General features: G+C 44.6%; 1 protein-coding gene across 8 annotated transcripts in view; it reads left to right on the forward strand.

Annotated features, from left to right (window-relative positions):
• The window catches only part of DENND2B (DENN domain containing 2B), a 190,305-nt gene that overhangs the window by 47,773 nt on the left and 118,771 nt on the right, over window positions 1-23,761 (forward strand). For 3 of the 8 annotated variants that reach the window (XM_071218219.1, XM_071218221.1, XM_071218220.1), the window contains one exon: window positions 16,126-16,214. The exons of 2 other annotated variants lie outside the window; for them this stretch is intronic. The gene's annotated coding sequence lies outside the window, so the exon portion shown is untranslated. Of the gene's footprint in view, window positions 1-16,125; window positions 16,215-16,439; window positions 17,033-23,761 lie in introns of those variants that run through there. 3 more of the 8 variants (XM_058305780.2, XM_058305783.2, XM_058305781.2) reach the window with 2 other exon arrangements.

Below are 23,761 nucleotides of genomic sequence, written 5' to 3' on the forward strand. Positions count from 1 at the left end.
TTTATTTACTGTAGGAAACCCATCTGTAGACCAAAGCTACCTTCAATGTTCTTAGAGTAAGAACTGCATTTTGAGGGGTCACAGCTCTTCTCTCTTCCTGATTCTTCATAAGTTCTTAAAAGAAGCATCCATAATTTCCCTTTATGGGGGATAAGCTGGCATGTATATATCTTAGCAATGCCTGAAGAAGCTGAAATGCTGCATTCCTACTGTCTAATGTTTCAGACAACAGTCAAACCTGAATCTTTGCTCACAAACAACTATCAGATGACAGCTTAGTATAGAAGGTTCAAGATCCACAAGAATTCACTGTTATAGTTAAAAATATCACTTTGTAATTCTGATCATGGTGAACCATGGTTTGGGGACATGCTGGGTAAGAATTGTTGGGATTCCCCAGCTGCTCTCATTCTTCACTAAAGTTTGGATGGTCAGAGCCCCAAATGGTTTTTTTTTCCTTTCAAAAAAATTAATTAATTAATTATTGTGCTTTTTAAAAAAAAGATAAATATATCACATAAAATGTGAAATGGGAGGTTTTGATGTGAGTAGCAGGAGGGGCAATGGGCAAATGAGGCAGGGCTTCAACTGTCTCTTTTTTCTGTGATCTTTCTTTGTCTCACAGCCCTAGAGGTAACTCCATGTGGATAAAAATGGTAGTTTTCTCTTTTTAATTGCTCTGTAGGAGCACTGTAAGCCTCATGAATCAGATATGGTTATCTTATTTCTCAGTTTAAGGGACTTCACAGGCTTGATTTTTTTTTTTTTTGTCTTCAGTATAGTTACCATAAAATGTTATTCAAGACTTTCTTTATCCCCTGGGACTGCAAACATCACAGTGTGTGTCTTCCGGAAACACTTTTGGCCTAACCAGAATGGAGCAGAGTAGGATGTGGAGCTTCTTTGATCAGAGCACTGTGTTTCAGTTAATGAAATTCAAAATTACATTGACTTTTTTTTTTTAAGGGGTTACTGGGGGGGGAAATGGACTTTGGCCCAGTGGTTAGGTCGTCCGTCTACCATATGGGAGGTCCACGGTTCAAACCCCGGGCCTCCTTGACCCGTGTGGAGCTGGCCATGTGCAGCGCTGATGTGCGCAAGGAGTGCCGTGCCACACAAGGGTGTCCCCCGCGTGGGGGAGCCCCACGCGCAAGGAGTGCGCCCATGAGAAAAGCCGCCCAGCGTGAAAAGAAAGAGCAGCCTGCCCAGGAATGGCGCCGCCCACACTTCCCGTGCCACTGATGACAACAGAAGTGGACAAAGAAACAAGACGCAGCAAATAGACACCAAGAACAGACAACCAGGGGAGGGGGGGAAATTAAATAAATAAATCTTTAAAAAAAAAAAAAAAGGGGTTACTGGGGATTGGACCTGGGACCCCATACATGGGAGGGAAGCACTCAACCACTAAGCTACATCTGCTCCCCTCATTGACTTTTTTTTTTTTTTTTAATCCAGGACCTTGTGTGTGGGTAGCCAGTTTTATCGTTTGTTTTGCTTGTTTTTTTTTTTTTTCAGGAGGCACCAGGAACTGAACCTAGGACCTCCCGTGTGGTAGGCAGGCACTCAACGGCTCGAGCCACATCAGCTCCCTATGTTGACTTTTTTTTAAAGTAACCTGATTTTTTAAAAAGATTTATTTATTCTCCCCCACCACCACCACCATTGTCTGCTCTCTGTGTCCATTTGCTGTGCGTTCTTCTTTGTCTACTTGTCTTCTCTTTAGGCAGCACCAGGAACCAGTCCTGAGACCTTCTGGAGTGGGAGAGAGGTGCTCAATCTCTTGTGCCACTTCAGCTCCCTGGTCTGCTGTGTCTCTTATTGTCTCTCCTCTGTCTATTTTTGTTGGGTCATTTTGCTGCACCATCTTTCTGCTTGGGCCAGCTTACTACGTGGGCCAGCACTCCTGAGCTGGCCAGAACTCCTGTGTGGGCCAGCTGGCCATGCAGGTCACCTTGCCTTCAGCAAGAGGCCCCGGGAATCGAACCCTGAACCTCCCATATGGTACACAGGAGCCCAATTGCTTGAGCCACTTCCATTTCCCCCCATATTGACTTTTGACTTCCTTAGGAGTTGACTCTTGACATCCTTATCAGCTGACTCTTGAGCTATATACTCAAGCCCTTTTCACTTATACCATTTTCATTCTTTGGTCATACAGGTTTTTTTAACCCTAGGTATAAATTATTTATTTTGTCCTTGATTAATTTCAACTTGTTTTACTTAACCTGTGATTTGAATTTGTGGATGCTTTTTCATGATTCTCTCTAGTTTGTTATGTATTCATATTTGATAATCATGTCCTTATTCAAAGTAATTGATAAAAGGGGGTGACCATGATAGGAGCTAGAACAGACAGGATGTGCCCAGACTTCTAGGAGTTCCAGAGGTTTTTTTCCAGATTGATAATCCATTTTGCATTGCTGTTTGGGCTAGCTGTCCTAAACTGCCAGTTTACCTAGCTCTCTGAGTTCCTGTGTTTTATCTTAGATCAAGAGAGATTTTTCTGAGGCTCAGATAAATTGGCATTCTGTGCTATAGATGTGTGTACGTGGTTTAGTTTGCTAAGGTCTGCCAGTGCAAAGTACCAGAAATCGGTTGACTTTTTTAATGGGAATTTGTTAGGTTACAAGCTTACAGTTCTGAGGCTATTAAACTGTCCAAATGAAGACATCATCAGAGATGCTGTCTCACCAAAGCTTGGCTGCTGGCGATCCTGGACTCCTGCCATGCGGCAAGGCAAAATGGCAGCTGGTCTCTGTCTTCTCCAGGCTCCGTTCTTCCTGAGCTCAGCTGTGAGCAATCAGGCATATGGCTTGCCTCTTCCATCTCCTCCGGTCGCCTGCTGCTCTGCTGATTCCAGCCTCTGGTCCCTCTCTCAACCTCTCAGGGTTTCTTGTCTTTCTACCACTGCAGAAGATCCTTGAGTCCTCTCTCACATGGCAGGGTAAAATGGCAGTGCTTCTCTGTCCTCAGTTTATATAGGGCCTCAGTAAAGGATTAAGACACATGCTGGGTCCCGCAATCCAATCAGAGGCTCTTAACTGAAGTGATCTAATCAACAGTGACTAATCAGACGGTCCCTGAGTGGAATCTAATCAAAAGGCTCCATCCACAACGGGTTTACAGGCACAGGAATGAGTTTGCTTTAAGAACAGGGTTTTCTGGCGTCCACAAAAAACTCAAACCAGGACAGGGCATATGTGTATGTGTTTATTTACTTGATACATATTATATATAAAAAATATATATCATATAAATAAATGCATCCTGAACTATTACTTATGGACCACTTACTAGCTATTGCTGAGTGTTTTACATATTTACATAAATTAAATTAGTGCTTATTTTAATTTGCCAAGATTGCTGTAACAAATACCACAGAACAGTTGGTTTAAACAACAGGAATTTATTATCTCACAGTTTAGGAGGCTGGAAGTCCAAAATCAAATTGTTGGCAGAATCACACTTTCTCTCAAAACTTCAGTGGTCTTGTGGTGGTTTGTTGGCAACAGAACTCAATCTCTGCCTCATCACTTGCGGTCTGTCTCCAAATTTTCTTAGCTGATAAGGACCCCGTTAGAGTGGATTAAGGCCCACCCTAGTTCAGTGTGGCCTCACCTTAACTAATTGCATCTTCAAAGATCCAACTTATGGTTCCACGAGACAGGTGGTTAGGACTTGAATGTGTTTTTGTGGGGAACATGAGTCAATCCATAATAATGATGTGTTTCTTTTTTTTTTTTAAGATTTATTTATTTATTTAATTTCCCCCCCTCCCCCGGTTGTCTGTTCTTGGTGTCTATTTGCTGCGTCTTGTTTCTTTGTCCACTTCTGTTGTCGTCAGCGGCTCGGGAAGTGTGGGCGGCGCCATTCCTGGGCAGGCTGCTCTTTCTTTTCACGCTGGGCGGCTTTCCTCACGGGCGCACTCCTTGCGCGTGGGACTCCCCCACGCGGGGGACACCCTTGCGTGGCACGGCACTCCTTGCACGCATCAGCACTGCACATGGCCAGCTCCACACGGGTCAAGGAGGCCCGGGGTTTGAACCGCGGACCTCCCATGTGGTAGACGGACGCCCTAACCACTGGGCCAAGTCCGTTTCCCTGATGTGTTTCTTATAGCATGACTTGTACTTAACCTCCAGTGATTTTTTTTTTTTAAAGATTTATTTTTATTTATTTAATTCCCCTCCCCTCCCCCGGTTGTCTGTTTTCTGTGTCTTTTTGCTGCGTCTTGTTTCTTTGTCCGCTTCTGTTGTCGTCAGCGGCACGGGAAGTGTGGGCGGCGCCATTCCTCAGCAGGCTGCTTGCTCCCCTCTTCGCGCTGGGCGGCTTGCTGGGCGACTTGCTGGGCGGCTCTCCCCATGGGTGCACTCCTTGCGCGTGGGGCCCCCCCACGCGGGGGACACCCCTGCGTGGCAGGGCACTCCCCGCACGCATCAGCGCCGCGCATGGCCAGCTCCACACCGGTCAAGGAGGCCCGGGGTTTGAACCGCGGACCTCCCACGTGGCAGACGGACACCCTAACCACTGGGCCAAAGTCCGTTTCCCTAACCTCCAGTGATTAATGCTTCCTTCTCTGTGTCCTATAAACTATACTTTATATACTCTGTTCTGGAGGTTTTGCCTGTGATTTTACTTATTTAATAAATATTTGTTGAACACTTGGTATATGCAAAGAAAGCACTACATTAGAGCCTCTTGGAAAATTAAATGAGTAGGAGGTGGTCCTTTCCCTCAGAGGAGCTTATATGTGATTAAAAACATGAAGGAATGAATAATGGCTTTTGGGGGGAAGGAGGGAGAGCCGAGGGACATGAAGAGTGCTGGAATGTGACTAGAGCACTGAAACCAGCCCACCTGCAAAGTCTTAAATGGAGACCTTTAAAAGTCATCTTAAGGGTATATTCCACGTTAGAACCTCCACACAGCCATGTGATGAGAGTTTCAAATCCTATACCACCATCTTGTTGGAGAGTATTCCTGAGTTTGAGGGTAAGGAGACAGGTTACCTGAAAGAAGGTCTACTTTTGAAATATTTTCTTTGAAAAATAGTATAATATATATATAATAGATGTTATTTATAGGTAGGAGTTTGACAGGAATATTTATGTACCCGGCACCCAGCTTAAGAAAGAAAACATTACCATTAGCTTTGAAATCCCATGTGTACTTATGAATAGTTGCTTTAAGTTAAAGAAAAAAAATGAGTATATGTTAAACTATAGAAGTAAAATACAGTATTTAGAACCTGGTAAAAAGGAAACGTTTCCTAACACTTGATTATTATTTTGATATCTAACATCTCTTCCTTTTCCACTTGGATTTGTTTTCCCATTTTAGCATAATTATAGTTTTGTTATGCGTAATTATAGTTTTGTTATGCATAATTAGCACTGCCGGATGCTATTAAAGTCTTCACAGTCATCATTTAAAATTCATTGATTTTTAAAATAATAATACATGTCTGTGGTGTAAATTCAAAAGGTATAAAAAGATGTGCAATGTATAGTAAATCTCTCTCCTACCCTCTCTTAAACCTTTTCTCTCCCTGGAGTCAATGTTGATTCCTAATTGTGGATTATAGTCATCTTTTTTAATGGCTGCCCAATTGGTAATATAATGTAGTGTTTTTTAGATGGTAGGTCATAACCCATTAATGGGTCAAAAAATCAGTTTAGTGGGCTCTACAAATGGTGTTTTTTAATGAAATAGATTATTATGCAAAATAACAGCAATTTTGAGATAAGTCTCAAAAAAAAAGAAACCTTTTTGGTTCAATTTTTATATACACATACACACACACATACTGGATTGTGATATAAAATTTATTTTTTACCATGGGTTGTGATGAAAAAAGTTTTGGAAGTTACTGATTTCATAATGATTGACATGGATGTTGTTTCTAATTTTTCATTATTATAAATAATGCTGGGAACATTCATTTTTTTTCTCATACTTGGGAATTTTTTTCTTAGAATAATTTCCCAGAAGTGAGGCTACTAAGTCAAAGGGTATCAGCATTTTAATTGATCTAGCCAAGTTACTTTCCAAAAGCATGTCTCATTTCTATTTAATAAATTTCATCTACATTCTGTTCAGCATAGGTTATTTTTATTATAAAAGAAAAGCATTCACTTTAAAAAACTTACAAAGTATAAATAGCCCAAAAGAAGAAAGGTAAATTACTTTTTATCTCTGAGAAATTTTATCAGGATTCACAGCTTTCTTTCTTTTCTCCTCTCCTCTCCTCTCCTCTCCTCTCCTCTCCTCTCCTCTCCTCTCCTCTCCTCTCCTCTCCTCTCCTCTCCTCTCCTCTCCCCTCCCCTCCCCTCCCCTCCCCTCCCCTCCCCTCCCCTCCCCTCCCCTCTCCTCTCCTCCTTTCCCCTCCCCTCCCCTCCCCTCCCCTCCTCTCCTCTCCTCTCCTCTCTTCTTCCTTCTCTCTCTCTCCCCCCTCCCCCCTCTCTTTCTCTCTCTCCCTCTCCCTCCCTCTCTCTCTCTCTCTCTCTCTCTCTCTCTCTCTCTCTCTCGCTCTCGCTCTCGCTCTCGCTCTCTTTCTTCACAACATGTATATACATAAAATTTGCCAGTTTAACCATTTTAAGTGTGCCATTAAGTGGTATCAGTTATATTTACAATATTGTAGTACCATCAACACCATCCATGATAAAACTTTTTCATCACTCAAAACAGAAACTCTGTACCCATTAAGCAGTAGCTCCCCATTCCTCCATCTCCCAGCCCTGATTAGCTCTAATCTTCTTTGGATGTGCAAATTGTATATGTTTCATATAAATGGAATCACAATATCTGCCCTTTTGTGCCTGGCTTATTTCACTTAGATAATGTCTTTAAGGTTCATCCATGTTGTAGCATGTATCAGAACTTCATTCCTTTTTATGACTAAATAATATTCCTTTGCATGTGCATACCACCTTTTGTTTATCCATTCATCAATTGATGGCATTTCGGTTGTTTCCACCTTTTGGCTGTTGTGAATATTGCTATGATGGACATCAGTGTAGAGGCACCTAGGAGTGGAATTGCTGGGTCATATGGTAGTTCTTTGTTTAACTTTTTAAGGAACCACCAAGCTGTTTTCCACAGTGACTGTAGAGGTAATTTTTAATGCAGGCTTTTTTCTCTGCACTGTCTGTGTAATATGTATATATTTTTAGCAAATGGCTAAGTTTTTACTTTTTTCCCCAAGTAATATGAAGTGAGCACTTCCCCATTTACCAACACTTCCCATCTTCTACAGTGGTGATTATCATTCTGGGGGCAACATCTCTTGGGCAAAGTGCATGTAGGGTGAGGCTAGTGCTTCGCAAACTTGAACCATTTTCAGCCACTTTTATTAATATGATTTTTTGCCATAACCATGTACTGCATAAACTATTGTTTACTTATTTTTCTTTGAAAATTTTTTTAATAAACTTTTTATTTTGGAATAATTTTAGACTTAACAGAAAAGTTGCTAAGACAGTATAACTTGCCCTAATCTTATGTAATCATGGTACAATTATCAAAACTAAGAAATTAACATTGGTATAATGTAAACTATAGACTTAATTTGGATTTCACCAGTTTTCCCATTAAAGTCCTTTTTCTGTTCCAGGATCTAATCCAGGATTCCACATTGCATTTAGTTTTTGTATCTTTTTAGTCTCCTCCAATCTTTGACAGTTCTTTAGTCTTTCCTGGTCTCTTATGACCTAACACTTTTGAGGAGATTAGTCAGTTGTTTTGTAGCATGAACCTCGAGTTGGGTTTATCTGGTGTGTTCTCATGATTAGAATGAGGTTATGGCTTTTGGGGATGAAAACAAAGGAGAAGGAGTGCCCTTCTCATATCAGAGGGCAGATGACGTTGATATGTGCTCTGACTGGAGGGGTCACCTTTATCCCTTGGTTAAGGTGGCGTCTGCCAGGTTTTTGTACTGTAAAGTTACTGTTTCTGCCTTTGTAATTTACAAATATTCTGAGGAGATACTTTGAGGCTATGCAAATATCCTCTTTCTCTTTAAACTTTTGTCCACTAATTTTAACAAAACACTTAAAAACAAAACTTTTATGTGTAATTAACAGCACTGGAATGATATATGTGATTGTATTGAAAGGGGAAATTTTAGGTTGTATGTATGTTACTAGAAAACTGTGTTGAACGTAATACTGTACAAGTGAGCCCTGTTGTAAATGCTAGACTATAGTTAATAGTACAATTATAAAATGTTATTTCATGAGTTCTAACAAATATACCACACTAATGCAAGGTGTTACTAATAGGGGAATATATGGGAATCCCGTGCTTTATGTGTTTTATGTGTGACTTTTCTTGTAAACCTACAACTTCTCTAATTAAAAAAAATATTTTAGAAAATGTATGCCTTCTTTAGCCTTGGTCTAAGCAAGACATCAGTGATCATGGGTTTAATAGCTGATTATCTTTAAAATAAATGTAAAAGTTTTAAAATCTAAAAAAATGTCCATATACCACTTTTGATCATGTGGTATACATACCACATCTTGGAAACACTAGACCACTCTGAGATGCTGTGCACCAAATGGTTCAGGTCCTGCGATGCCCTTATTAGTTGGGTTGATTAGTTGATGTGTTGGTTTCATTTGTTCATTTATTAAAAAATTTTATTTGTTCTTGGTACAAAGCTCTAAACCAGGATTTAGAGTTACTTAAAACATGATTCTTGCCCTAAAGAATATTACAGACTAGTAGGAGAATGAAGCTGAATAAGCCTTGGTACACTGAATGCAAGGCAGTGAGAGCGTTTGACACTGGAGTGATGTAGGCTGTTCCAAGGAATACTGGAGGTAGGGGTAGAGAATCTAGTCCAGCCAAGGAAAATCAGGGGACGTAGCACGGAGGAGGTAGTACAGACTGGTCCTACACTTTCCACGGCCTAGCCCCGATCTTATTCTGTGGGGTACTTCTTTCCCAGGCTCAAGGTATTGTCTTGATTATATCATGTAAAAGTGGTTTGAGTCCACATTTCTGTGTCTTCTCTCTTTCATTCTACTTTGCACCCTACCTTGCCCATCCTGGAGCTTTAGTCATGACAGTTGAAGGTCTTGGTTGAGCTCAGAGGTCCAAGACAAGTAAGCCTGAGAGGCCCATTCTGGAAGGGTAAAATGATGCTCTTAATTTGGGGTCTGGGATATTGTTTCCTTGGTCCAAATTTTCCTAAGTGGTCCGATGTTAAAAATGCTTGATTTAACAAGAGACAATGGTCAGGGGCCTATGGATTTGAGGGAGTTCAGCAAATTAGCTCATATGTGAACATTGTGATAGATCATCCAAGGGACTGGATTAAGCCATTGAACACGAGCCCCCTTTGAGCTTCATCTTTTTTTTTTTTTAAAGATTTTATTTATTTAATCCCCCCACCTCCCCACACCCGGTTGTCTGTTCTCTGTGTCTATTTGCTGCGTCTTGTTTCTTTGTCCGCTTCTGTTGTCGTCAGCGGCACGGGAAGTGTGAGCAGCACGGGAAGTGTGGGCGGCGCCATTCCTGGGCAGGCTGCACTTCCTTTTGCGCTGAGCGTCTCTCTTTACAGGGCGCGCTCCTTGCGCGGGGGACACCCCTGCGTGGCAGGGCACTCCTTGCGCTCATCAGCACTGCGCATGGGCCAGCTCCACACGGGTCAAGGAGGCCCAGGGTTTGAACCGCGGACCTCCCGTGTGGTAGACGGACGCCCTAACCACTGGGCCAAGTCCGTTTCCCTGAGCTTCAGCTTGAGGGTTGTGAGCCGAGTGAGCTGAGGTGAACTAGGGCTGGAAGGCTGGCATACTGAAGGGGAGTAGGCCGAATCCAGCATGAAAATGTCCAGTAGCTGCTTTACCCCAGGGTTCAGATCCAGGCTGATTGTGGGCTGAATCCCATACCTTCTTAGTCAATGCCTTGGGTTTGGGAATGTGTGGGATTGGGGATGGAGGGTGGGAGGAAAGCAGGCGGGATTAGGACAGGAGTAAGGACCTGGGAGAATTTCCTTCCATAAAATGTCAGGACTTGAGCACCTGGAATGGGTATTTCTTTGTTTTCCTAGGAAGGCTGTTCAAGTAAAGTATGTGAAGCAGCAGCCAACAAACTGGAGGTCCTGCCAGATGTGGCACCCAGGCAGAAAAGGGCTGAGATTGCCATCTGGAAGGAGACTTTTGTTTTGTTGATATGAAGTCCCTAGCCCTGATCCTTGATTTACAGTAGAAAGATTGTCTTTCAAGGGAATTTAGTTACGTATTGTCACTTCTTCTGCATCGTAAAGGCAGCTTTGTCTCAGACTGATAGCTAGGATTTGAGTCCTCAGCAGAGCCTCAGTCCTCTTTCAGGCACTTCTCTACCCTTTTCCTGGTTTCTACATCCTGCATTTGGCACCTTTCCTCTCTCTCCAGCTTTCCTTAGGTCAGAAGCCTGAAGCTTCCCTCTTTTCTTCCAGAAAAGACTGTCTTTTGTTTGTGATGGTCTTCTGTTTGATTCCAGACTGATGATTCTAGAGCCAGGCCAGGGGCTCTGCTTAAAGGGTTGGACATAGACTTTGTAGGCTCTGAAAGCAAGAAATTTTTCTCTGCTTTGTACTCATTAAGAAAGCAATGGGATTGGGTGAGTAAGATAGAACAACAGGTCTGGGTGACTGTAACACAATGTAGCAATAGAGAATTCAAGCTGGAAGTACCCTGGGAGAACAGCTAGTCTGGGCCCTCTCATTATGTGGAGGAGAAAGCAGAGGCCGGAAGGAGAAACGGACTTGCTCAAGATCTTACCACCAGGGAAGTGGACATGGCCCAATGGATAGGGCCTCTGCCTACCACACAGGAGGTCCACGGTTCAAACCCGGGGCCTCCTTGACCCGTGTAGAGCTGGCCCATGCGCAGTGCTGATGCACACAAGGAGTGCCCTGCCACGCAGGGGTGTCCCCGGCGTAGGGGAACCCCACGCGCAAGGAGTGCACCCCTTAAGGAGAGTCGCCCAGCACGAAAGAAAGTGCAGCCTGCCCAAGAATGGCACCGCACACAGGGAGAGCTGACACAAGATGATGCAACAAGAAGAGACACAGATTCCCGGTGCTGCTGATAAGGCTAGAAGTGGTCACAGAAGAACACACAGTGAATGGAACACAGAGAGCAGACACCTGGGGTGGGGGGGGGAAGGGGAGAGAAATAAATAAAAAGTAAACCTTTTTTAAAAAAAACTTTTACCACCAGAGAGAGCTGGAAGCCAGGACTGGGCTCCAGTTTGCAGACCAATTCTCTCTATTCCTGGATTTGTAATTTTTCCCTTGTCACATTGCCACTCAACAGGTTGAAAAAGAAAATCATAAAGCTTTCAAGGGCTCCTCTGTAAACCTACCTACTCATATAGCAGCTAGAGCCTGATGTAGGAGAATCAGAGAGTTCATGTGCCTGATCCCCTATTAATCGGGCAGAATTGGATGTCTTCAAGTGGAGGAACCACTGGATTCCAATCTAGTGGACTCTGGAAATTAGATTCGCTGGAGGCAGCTGACACTATACCTCATCTCTTAGACATCTAGGATCCAACCAGTACGATTAAAATAACAGCTCACTTTTCTTGAATCCCTTTGATCCCCCAAAAAGGAGTGAACTTAAAGTATTTTTTCTGCTCCCATTTTTAGGAGCAGAATTTCATTTGTCTTTAAAGAGAAAAGGAAAGACCATAAACTCCCCTTGTGACCTAATCTAGATTCTAATTATCATACACATATTTTCTTGGTCCAGTGTTCTGTCAAGTTCCCTCACCTTATGGTTATGGAGAGGGGCAGCTGTTTCTCTTTCTTTTCTTTCTCCTCCCTTCCTCCCTTCCTCCTTCCTTGCTTCCCTTTCCCATCTTTTCAATGATTAATTTATTTCACACTTTAATTGATCTCCCACTCTGAATAAAATAAAAAAAAATGGATTGACCTGGAGGGGAGAGGTGCTCTCCTGGGGGAGACAGGGGATGGGTAACAATGATAAAGTAATACAAAAGCAGCAAGGAGGGCTCTTCAAATTCTGTAGGCATGCAAAGGAGACTTAGCAGATTCTGCCAGGGGATCAAGAATTCTAGAGAGGAGCAATAACTGGTTGAATCTTGAAGGCAATAAGATTTTGCTAATGGGAGAGGGAGAGGTACTGAGCTTTGAAAAATGTGAACAATTGGGTGGGGGTAGAGGGTTAGGGGTGGTGAGAACAGAGAGAGGAAAAGTGCAGGCAGTGTTCAGAGAACGAGATGGTGTGCCGTGGTTGTGCCTGTAGTGGGTGGTGTGGGCAGGGGACGAAGCCAGAAAGGACTGTGGAATATGGCGGTATTGTATGTCATGAGAGGGAGGCTGAAATTCACCCTGCCATTGCTCTTATTTAGGCCTTCGTTATTTTCTCTCAGACAAAAGTTTTCAAATTATTTTAGCAACGAGACCCTTCAAACAACATTGTACACATGTCTTCAAATTATAAAACATAAAACAATATATTTTGAGTAAAAACGTATGTTTTTTTATTTTTTAAGCACAGTGGCCTGGGGTTTTGTCCCTGAATGGAGCCGACCTGAGAGAACCTTCTCATCTCATGGGAGTTGGGAATTGGGCCGTTTCTGTGTCCTGCCCAGTTTGGCAATGAGAGTGTGGTGGTAGAGTGCCTGTGAGTGGCATCCTGTAGTGGGAGAGGCCGTAAAACCCTGGAGCGCATCCTCAGGAGGGTGACTTTAGGAGGAGAGTTCTGGGAAACAAACCACAGGGAGACTTTACAGGAATTTTTGGTTGAGTCCACAGACAAGGCTCATGAGGAAGAGAGATGTAATTATAGTTCTTAAGTCTATGAAAAGTTACTATGAGTGATGTGAAATAGTGGTTCTAAGTTTCCTCTTCATGGAGGACAGGAAAAAGTGGGTTTTATGCATCCATTCAGCAGATATTTATTACATGCCAGCTGTAAGCTGGGTCCTCTACAGTGCTGTTAGCAATGTGGTCTTGGAACTCTTGGGGGAAGACTGATGTTAAGCAAATAATAGCATAGATGCGTAATTACAAATTATGGTGAGTGCTCTGAAGGATAACGGAGCTTCCTTTAGATTGGAGGATGGTGGAAGGCTTCTCTGAGGAGGTGACAGTCAAGTTGGGGCAAGTTTAAGGGTCAGCCAGGCAAAGACTGGGGAATGGGGGATGTCCCAGCAGGGGGAGCACCCTGGAGAAAACCTGGCCCTTTGGGGGAACTAAAAGACTTGTGTGGCTAGAGCACAGAAGAGGAGGGCAGGACTTGTGCTCTAGAAGGATCACGCTGGGCCTTCTGGTTCTGGTAAGAATTTAGATTTTATCAAGTACCGTGGGAAGCCATTGGAGTGTGTTAAGCGGGAAATGACATGATTCCGTGTAAAATGATGATTCAGACAGCTATGTGGAGAATGTTTTTGTGGGGGCAAGAGTGGAAGCTAGGAGGCTTTTGCAATAATTAAGGTAAAAGACTAGGTAGCTGTGGAGGTGGAGAAAAGTAGCCAAATAAAAGATATATTTTGGAAGTAGAATTGTTCGTAGTTGATAAATGTGGAGGAGAGAGTGGTAGGGAGAGGCAAAGGTGACTACCAGGTTTCTGCCGTGAGCATGCTACAATTAGCTCAAGGCTGTAAATCCTCATCCTTCAGGAAAGGCCAAAAGCAGAGGGAACCGGAGGGATTCAGTTGCTCTCTGGCTCTGCCATTTCAAAGAGCTCAAACACAGGAGCAGCCCAGCAGGGGCTCCAGTTCTCCTACCGGGAGGCGTCTTCTTTGTCCCTTCCCCCAGGGCCCGTCGTCAGGAACCTCTTTACCTCAAGGTTGCCACTAGGGGGAGCATGGCCTGCATGCTCTGTGTGGTCTGGAGGGCTTTTGAAGTTTGGGTTCCTTTAGAGGCTGACTTTTTTTTTTTTTTAATTCTTTATTTTCTTTTATATGTTACATTCAAAAAATATGAGGTCCCCATATACCCCCCACCCCACCCACCCCACCCCTCCCACATCAACAACATCTTCCATCATTGCGGCACGTCCGCTGCACCTGGCGGATACATTCTGGAGCACGGCTGCACCACATGGACGGTGGTCCACATTGTAGACCACACCGTCCCCCAGTCCACCCCCTGGGCCACGACAGGACACCCAATGTCCAGCATCCGACCCTGCCGCACCACCTAGGTCAACTCCAAATCCTGAAAATGCCCCCACACCGTATCTCTTCTTCCGTCTCCCTACCATCAGCAGTAGAGGCTGACTTTGTCAGCTTTTTTTTTTTTAATTTTTATTTTTTATTTGTTTCTCTTCCCTTCCCCCACTTTTGTCACCTTTAAAACTCAACCCTGGCCCTGGTCCCCTCATTCTGCTTCAAAGAGTACCTGACACATGATAAGTGCTTAATTACTGTTAATGTCATTATTATAACTGTGCATATTATTTTGTATGAATGGGTGGCTATCACTTCATGCTAGAGACTAGGTAAGGGGAATGTGCATTCTGAGGAGCTTGAGAAGTAAAAGGGATCCCTGGAATTTGGTGACCATGCCTATTTGGGATGTGAGGAGGGAGAAGTTTGGTGATTTGATGGTTTTATCCTGTCTTCCTTTGTAGACTTGAGAAGCTAGAACCTATGAGGGATTTCTGAGCTAGTGCTTGCTTGGGTCAGGCTGGGCGTTTATAGTGGGTAGTTGGGTATTCCCCCTTTAAGGTTCTGATTGCTTCTCTAAAGCAACACTGTTCAGCCATTTAGGAATTGTGTCATCCTGTCATTCCCTGTTGGATTTTGTAACACTTCTCCCACTTTAGCTCCTGGAATATATTTACCTTTTAAGCTCAAGTCAATTAAAATCTTGTTTTGAGAATTTTGTAAAGTGCTGGAGGTTAACCGAAAACAAGGATTCTGCGTTACAGATTAATCAGGACTTCTCTAGAACACCTGTTTTAGGGAACAACATTGGAAAAATAACATTGGAAAAATCTTCCTTGGGCCTCAGTATCTTGTGGGGATACCAACTGCCCCAGGTTTTTTGTGTTTTTTTTCTTGCCTTGATGAGGAGTAGCTGAGATGAATGAACTTCTTCAGGTCTTAGTCCAGTTCCAGTGCCTGGCATAATTAGAGTGCTTTCACATACATCATCTCTTTTTTAAAATTTTTTAATCATCTCCTTTTATGCTCACCCCAGCCCTGTCAATTTGTCAATAGCCCAGGGGATAGGTTTTATAGATATGGAAAATGGGCAGTTAGATGACTAGCCCAAGGACACATGGCTAGTTAGTGGTGGAGTCAGGAACTGTCCGTGTTTTCTGTTGTGCCCGGTGCTCTTGCAACTACTCTGCTTAAAGAAGAGCTGGAAGGTTCAGGTGCTTTTTCTATATCTGCTATTTCCTGGTTTTGTGACCAACACCCTCCCTGCTCCCCACCCTTCCCCCAGGCAAGTTATTTTACCTCTCTTTTAGATTTTAAAAATCTGTTAGATCTGTGTGATAATAGCAGTCCTAACTTTCTGGGCCTGTTGTGTTGAACAAATGAGCCCAGATTTATGGGAGTTTTAGAAAAAGTGTAAAGTAAGTGATAGTTATGGGGCAGGATTTATCATAAATGACTCAGAATGATGTGTGACCTGCTCCACCTTTCCCTGGAAACCCAGAATTGTATTTCATAGCTGGTTACCAAAAGATTATTAGTTTTCAAGATCAGATGGCAGTGTGCTTTAGTGGAAAGTGTACTGGACTAGGAGTCACAGGACTGGTCTCTACTCTTGGTTCTTTGACTGCCTAACTAGCTGTGTAACTGATGGTCCCGGTTTTCCTATCTGTAAAATGGTGATAATATCCGTCCAGTATATTTCAAAAGGTTATGAGGATCAAACAAAATAATACATGTAAAAGCAGAAGTAGACACAGAGGGGACTAAACTTGGGGGACCTGCTGTGTCCAGGCAGTGCACTAACTCTTGGTCAGGAGTGGTGTTATTATGGAGTGTGACAGCAGCTCACAAAGCCTAGGCTTTCGTTGCAGACCCTGAGCAGGGCAGAGCGAGACGAGGTTGTATTTGTCACGTATGTTGCCCAGGCTGTGACTCTAGACTTGCCCAGGACTCTTGCTGGTCCTGACTTAGTGTCTTTCCTTTTGTTTGCAGGAAGATGAGAGACTGCTTGGGTGCCAGCACTAGTACCATGAGTCCCTGCACTGGCGAAAGCCTCTGCCACGACCTGGGCAGGCAGTAAGGTAAGCAGAGAGGCCTGTCCAGGCGAACTCCTGGGATGTGAGTGTGTTTCCGCCCCAACTGCTGCCTGGAAAATCCCAAGTGCAAAAACAAGTCGAGGCAATGCATCTGAGTCCCTCCTACCCGAGTTCCAGGACCCAGGGAAAGGGCTTGCTTCCCCTCCAAACACTCCAGCTAGCTCCCCCCAGCCCCCGCCCGGCGGGGATTCTTCCAAGTTATAAAAAAATGAGACACTGGAGGGGAGGAAAACAAGCCACTCACTGATTTCTCCCTTCTCCCCTCCGAGTTGTTCAAGCCAGTTCCCAGGAGCAGCCCAGAGCCCCTGTTTCACTGGAAGGGAGGTAGGAGGAGCGGAATGTATGCAGAAACTGAGTTGATCAAAAGACGGTGCTGTTTCGAGGAAGCTTCCCAGAACTGAAAGAGAGAGAGAGGGAGAGAGGGAGAGAAGGAAAGAGAGAGAGAGGGGTGGGGGAGGGGGAGGGAGAGGGAGAGGGAGAGAGACTGACTGAGGTTGTTGGGGGGAGGGAGTTAGCCGGGGTAATAGAAAAGAGAAAGTGCGCTGGAGAGAACGCGAGAGCCAGAGCAGAGCGCGCCTGGCAAGAAAGTGTCTCCATGACAACTGGCCTGGCCGGCTAGCTGTGCTCGCTCATTTGGCTGGAAGGAGGACTGCGAAAGGTCAGAGGAAGGAGCTGTGGGAAGCTCGCAGCAGGTATTGGGAGTTAAGCGAGTGGATTTTGGGGCCCTGGGCTCCCTAACCGACTGTGGTGTGAGCCCAACTCTGCCAAGAATGGAGTGGGCAGGAAAGCATCGGGACTTTCAGGTAAGGTCCGTCCCTGGCTTGGATTGTTTTCTTCCTTTGCTGGCCACAGTCTTGGGGCTGTTTTCTGGGAAGCAGGCGAGTGTCTGCACTCTGCTCAGGGTTTGGGGCTCAGGAATGATGTCATTCTTCAACAGTTGGATTCTATTAGCTTAAGGAGGAGGGAGACAGCCAATTTTCTTGACTTTGCAGATCTAGCTGATCTCACTTTTGCTGGATCTGAGGTGTTTAAGCTTCACTATAGAGATCATCATTTTACTTCTATTTAGCACAAAGGTACAGGACATTTTACAGGAAGAGTCTTTTGTATAGAAGAAATGAGTTTTCACTCCAGCATTGTGTTTGTGGTTGTTACAAGGAAACTCCATTATCTTTTGAGTGGTTTGGTTTGTTCTAGTGAACACTGTTTTGTCTCTTGGTGCTATGTGTGACCTGTAATGAAAAACAATCAAAGCTAATTAAGCTCTGCCTGACTAATTAAGCCTTTGGTCAGTTCCAAGTCCCCTGGATCCGTTATGAGTGTAGAGAGAATATTATAGGCATGTCTCATCTGGGGTCTCTGTCTCTCTTGCTGCAGGGTAATTTTTTGGGAGCAAGCTGTCTTCCCTCATTAGCCAGGTTGATCACAAGCTTTCTTAAGAGATACGTGGGGTGGAAGAGGAGAGTGTCGTGGAGTTGAGGGTTCTGCAAAGAGGTGTCTTCTCCAGATGTCTCAGAGTGAGCTCAGGGGCCACTGGTAAGAACTAGGAAGCCTGAGGAGACATGAGGTACTGTGGATGGACCAGGAGGATTTCTTTGGTTAACATTTTAACCAAATCTTAGGGCACATACTATGCGCTTTCCACTCTGATTGATTCCCTTGTGCTTTGGTAAAACTTGTTCTGACCTGGAGGAGAGGTAGGAGGTTGGATGTGCACAGTCAGGAGCTCAAGGTGCCTGTGGTAAGCTCAGTGTGTGTCTGAGAGAAGAGACTCATCCAGAAAGGCACTTTTGGAGCAGGTGATGAAGTGGTTACATTGTCAGTAATGTTACAAGGAGGATGAATTCAGCATACTCTCAGAGAACCGTTTAGGGGATCTGCTTTTATTTCAGCCATATTACATCTTAAATTTATTCCTGGGCCTTAGGAAACTTGGTCATTGCTCTGGTTTCTCTGTGGGTGAGGGAACAGCTGCTGTCCTAGCTTTTCAGTTTTTCTTCTTGAACTTTCTAAACAGAATGTCTTTTGTATTCTGGCAAACAATGAGGGGGGCCTTCTGATTAACTTTGGGTCAGTTTGCCAATGCAAGCACTGGCCATGTCCCTGGTTCTGGCTCCCCGAACGTGTGCATGTGTGCTTCAGTGTTGTGGCCTGAAGGGCCGTGATGGCGAACCCCATCACCCTGGGCAACTTCTAAAATGGTTCCGCTTTTCACGTCCCAGGGTTCTTTTGCTTGGTTGAAACCTACATTTCCTGAGGGTATATTGAAAAGCACTGTTGGTTGGGATTAGATTTGGGGTGTGTGAGGAAGAGGACTCTCTTGATCCAGTGGACCCTTTAGTGGATAATGTAAATCCGTCATTCAATTCTTCTCTACTCAGGTGTGTGTGGTTGGGGCTCCCCCAGTTTTACCATCCCTATATGTGTGAAGAGGGCTAGCAGAGACCCAGCCCCAAGGGACTGGTGCTTTTTCTTTTGGTGTAACAGAAAGAATAATGGATGTGGGGTTAAGAAACTGGAGTTCATGGCCAAGGTCTGCCCCGTGCCCACTGGGTGGCCATGGCAGGGCCCTCAACCTACATGCATTTCAGATTTATTAGCTGTGAGATGGAGGTAATGATAATAACTACTTCACAGGATTGTCGGGAGGAGTGAATAGGATAATTTTCCTGGAAGTATTTTTAAACAGGTTTAAATGTAAGATGTTATGAATTGAAGCTTGAGGGACGGCCCAACTATTTTCTGGAAAGTCGCTTTGCCTCTCTGTTCTGGCTTCCCTATTTTTAAAGTGCCCTCTTCTGTAGTGCATTTATAAATAAAAATGAGAGAAAAGGAAACTTAAAAGACTTCTTCAAGATGTTGAAGGAAATGAATGTGCTTGCTTTCTTTGGGTTGGAAAGTTTAATAATAGTGACATTCAGTAGAGACTGAGCCTTGTAAATGATCCTTCAGAGATGAAGCTTTCCTTAGGTCACCTGACTCATGTATTTAGGGACTGTGAAGTATGAGGAGAGGGATTCCAAGAGGGCCCTTTGCTTCTAGTGTCCTACAGCTATCTGGCAGTCCAGTTCATGGTGTTATAAACTTTAGTAGCAGGAAAGGAGGCTGCTGGGTGTCCGGGCTGGTTCCTTTACCTGCTAGGCTCTGCTGGGGAGATGCTGGAGTGGGCAGGGAGGGCTTTCTCCTCCACTCTGAATTGGGAAGTCAGGGTTCTAACTGATAGAAAGAATTATATGCCTTGTTCTGAAAGGCTCCTTTGGGCCTGGTCAGCCCTTTCAGGAAGCTGCATGCTACAGCTTGGGGGGGGGCGGGTGGGGAAACAAGGAAGTGGAATTCCAAGGGCAGATACACTTGATGTGCCACGGGACTGTGCCAAGGCACAGAATGATGGGGGAGGGGAGACTCTAAGCAAGGACGTCCCTGATGTGCCCTCGATGTGCCCTCAGTGAATCCGTAGGATTTATCGCAGACCAGGTGGGAAGAACAGGGGAGGTGCTGGGCACCCCACCCATAGCCTCAGCCTTTGCTGGTGGACAAGGGAAAATTGCCAGCTGTGCCCTGGAGTGGTGTCTGGGAAGAATCCCTGAGCAGACCCTGAATAGGCAGATTTTTTTTTTTTTTTTTAAAACAACAGAGCCCTTCTTCAGGTGAGTCCCGTCACAATAACCTTGAAGGTCCGAAGGAGATTTGTCCTCACATAGATTGGGGCTGCAGCTGTTTCCTACTCCTGGCAGTCCAGTTTCCTAGAGCTGAGTCACAAATTGGATCCCCTCTGTGTTCCTCCAGGATTAAAAAGTAACATTCCAGTTTGCACTCTCTCCCTCCTTCCCTCCCTCCTCTTCTCCCCTTCCCGAATACTATCCCCTTGGGCTACCTCTCTCTAAAATTAAAACAATCAGTCATCGAGGAGCCAGGGGTATCCCAATTGGTCAGGCTCTGGTCCTGTCCCAGGGGTACATTTATGGGGGTCACACTGCTTGGAACTAAGACCTTGCCTCATTTGCCCCATCCGGAGAACTCACATGATGCTAAGAACTACTTTGGGAAGGTCTACCTGGCACCTGAGGGAGGATCTCAGTCCTGGGCCTTCCAAGCACCTCCCTGGGGCAGGACTGAGGGCCTGGAGGGTGTCTTTCTGTTGCTATTCTTGGTTGTTACCTGCCACTGTCCTGGAGACTCCTCGTTTCTACCTTTGGGCCCAAGAGAGCTTGCTGAGGCAGCCAAGCAAAGGGAACACATAACTGAGCCTGGAGGTGGTGAGATAGCAGCCCTTGGGAGTTCTGGCTTGGGCTCCCTTTTGTGCCTCTTCTTTGGCTGCAGGGGGTCCGTAAATTTAGGGTGGGTGGGGAGAAGGGGAAGAGGAAATCTACAGGCAAATAATTGAGTCCTTTGAGCTAGAAGGGACCATTGAAAGTAGAGAAGGGGCCAGGAGGGCATGAAAGGAAAAAAAATGACCATCTGGCATGTCTGCAGAGATTTCTCTTTAAAGCCTGTGGGAAAACTTGCATTAACTTGTGCCTTCTTCTGGGGGTTGGGAGGGAGACTATGCATCTGTTTTATGCTGGCGGGGGTGGGGGCAGGGGACGCTGTGTACATCTGTGTCAGTAGATGGGGGGACGGGATGCTGGGTACATCTGTCTTAGGGAAGTAATATTGTCTGATGGAAAAACTTGGCCTCTCCATTTGTAGCTGTAGGCCCTTGGAAAGTCACCAGGATATGTATTCAGGTGTGTGTGTTTTGAGGGGAAAGGAGGGTGTTAAGCAGTCTAGACTACCTTATTGAAGAATTTCTCCAAAGATCCCTTCCTTAATTTCTCTCTGACTCTGATAAACTGAATATACTGTTACTGGGGAGCTGTTGTAACTTTCACAAAGTTCTTCTTTTCTAAAAACTGCTTGAATGTTAGAGTGTACTGTCCCTGTGAAAAGGTGAATTAGGGTATGCAGCCTTCTTAACCAAAGTAGACCTGTTCCTAAGGGTTTATCATGATTCCCCCACACTCCCCCAAACACACAATTTTTCAAAGATCCAGACTCTTCTTATATGTCCCTTGCTGTTACTGAAGGGGTTCATTTGTGAGTTGAAGATGGATGAATAGGAAGCAGCACAGTGGACAAGGGACTGGTTGAACCCAGGGAAAGAGAGATAAATTTGGGATTATGGGAGCAAGGTCTGAAGCAGGAGGCAGACTACTGGAAGGAAAGAGGAGAGAGTTCCTAGGCAAGGGGACTAGGGAGAAGGTAGTTCTTAGGAGCCACAAGTGGGTGATAGTTAGGAGGAGGTACTGCTTCCAGGGGACTCATGGACACAGTGCTGTGCAGGTCCTAAGCATGCACTGGGTGGGAAGGGTAGGGTGGAGATGGCTGGCATTGTGGTTGACTCCTGTTCATTTGCTCTTGGGCTCGGAGGCATCTCTGGCGCCATATGCCTTCTTGGTCTGTTCACTTAGTCAGAGAATAGAGTGTCTTGGGCCAAGAGCTGAGGAAGATCCAAAAGAGTATCACGCATGGGACTTACTCCCATATATGTTATATGTTGTTTTGCAGTTATTTCTGTCCTTATTCTCCTGCCGTTTAAGTCTCTGTCAGTGTGATTAAGAGAGAAGGAACATGAACCTACTGGAGTTTGGGGTTAGTGACCATCTCATCTGGAAAAGAAGAGGGGGGATCTAACTCTTAGACTGATTTAAGAGACTGAGTGATGGGAGAGAGCCAACTAAAAGGATCGGCAATATGTGGAGGGTGAGGGGTCTAGGCCTGTGAACAAGCTTCCCTGAGAGTGTCAAAGGATGGATGAGAGGGGGAGATAGGAAAAGGAAAATGGAAAAATTGGGAAGAAAATTAGAAAGCCAGCTAGTTTTTAGAACTCTTCAGCTATGTTTGACGTCCTGAATTTTGGTATGGTTATTTATGTCTTGGAAAACACACTACCTTATGGAGTTCTGACAACTGAATTTTATAGATTGCTTTTAAGTGAATTTACCTGCGGTATGTTTGTTCAACTATCAGTGACTATTTGATACTCAGTGAGTACATGGCACCGCCTCAGTGCAGCTCTCATAGAACCCTTTGCACTTAATGTGAGTGTCATGCAGTACATTGATTAAGAGCTGGAGCTCAGGGTTCTTACAGGCATAGATCTGAAACCTGACATTACTACTTAGTAGCTAGTAATGCTACATACTATTGTGACCTTGGGCAAGTTATTTAATCTCTCTGGGTCTCCATTTTCTCATTTGTAAAATAGGGATAATAATAGTACTTACCTTGTTAGAGTTGTGGTGAGGATTAAAAGAAACGAATATGTAAAGCTCTTAGCAGAGTGCTAAAAGTAATTGCTCAGTGTTTTCCATTATTGTTATCCACTTAGAGCACTGAGCAAACTCTTAATCAGGTTGAGGTTACTACACTAGGAAATTCAAACCATATTCTTTTTAGAGTGCTTACACTTTGCATTTTGTTCATTCTTCTGTCAAGACTGCAGGAGTGTCTGGGAGCTGGCATCCCAGCTTAACTGTTTCCTCCTAAAGGATGCTTGCCCAAATTCACAGGCAGGGGAGACCTCCAGAAAAGTAGAAGGCATAGGGTTAGAATTGTCACCTACATTCTGTCTTGACACTTTAAATGTGTATGCCTTATCTTTCCAGCAAGGTTCCCTGAAGTTCTATGAAACTAAGTATATTATACTTTTAATTTTCCAAAAGGGCCAACGTATCATATATTATGTGGTTAAAAATTATTTCAGGGAAACGGACTTGGCCCAGTGGTTAGGGCGTCTGTCTACCACATGGGAGGTCTGCGGTTCAAACCCTGGGCCTCCTTGATCCGTGTGGAGCTGGCCCATGCGCTGTGCTGATGGGTGCAAGGACTGCTGTGCCATGCAGGGGTGTCCCCCGCGTAGGGGAGCCCCACGCGCAAGGAGTGCGCCCCGTAAGGAGAGCTGCCCAGTGCGAAAGAAAGTACAGCCCAGGAATGGCGCCGCCCACACTTCCTGTGCTGCTGACGACAACAGAAGCGGACAAAGAAACAAGACGCAGCAAACAGACACAGAGAACAGACAACTGGGGGGGGGGGAATTAAATAAATAAATAAATAAATCTTTAAAAAAAAATTATTTCAGTGTCATTATTTTAACCTCATCACTGTATTCTAGGAAACGTTTAAAGTTTGTTTCTATAATTTGGAAACTGGAAACTTGTTCTCAGAGGCATAGGTCTTGGTTGCAACAACTTTCAAAGAAGCCCTAGTCCATAGTAAGCTAGAAAGTCCGCTAGATCAGTAAGAGAGAAGGTGGGTTGCACTTGTGCCCCTGGGAAAATTTTGGTCAACAAATGATTGGGGGTACTTATTTGTTATGTTCTGTGAATGCCATCACTGTTCCCTTCTCTAAGTGGGGAAAATGGCAGTGTTTTCTAACTAACTCTCTTTCCTTGAGTTTGGAGTCAGCCAAGTTGGTGCCCAAAGGCGTATCTGCGTTTTAGAGAACCATCTAACAAAAGAGTAATGTTTAGAGCCTGGACTCTGGAATCAGA

The sequence above is a fragment of the Dasypus novemcinctus genome, chromosome 10, assembly GCF_030445035.2.
Source record: "Dasypus novemcinctus isolate mDasNov1 chromosome 10, mDasNov1.1.hap2, whole genome shotgun sequence".
In the NCBI taxonomy this organism is placed as follows: domain Eukaryota; kingdom Metazoa; phylum Chordata; class Mammalia; order Cingulata; family Dasypodidae; genus Dasypus; species Dasypus novemcinctus.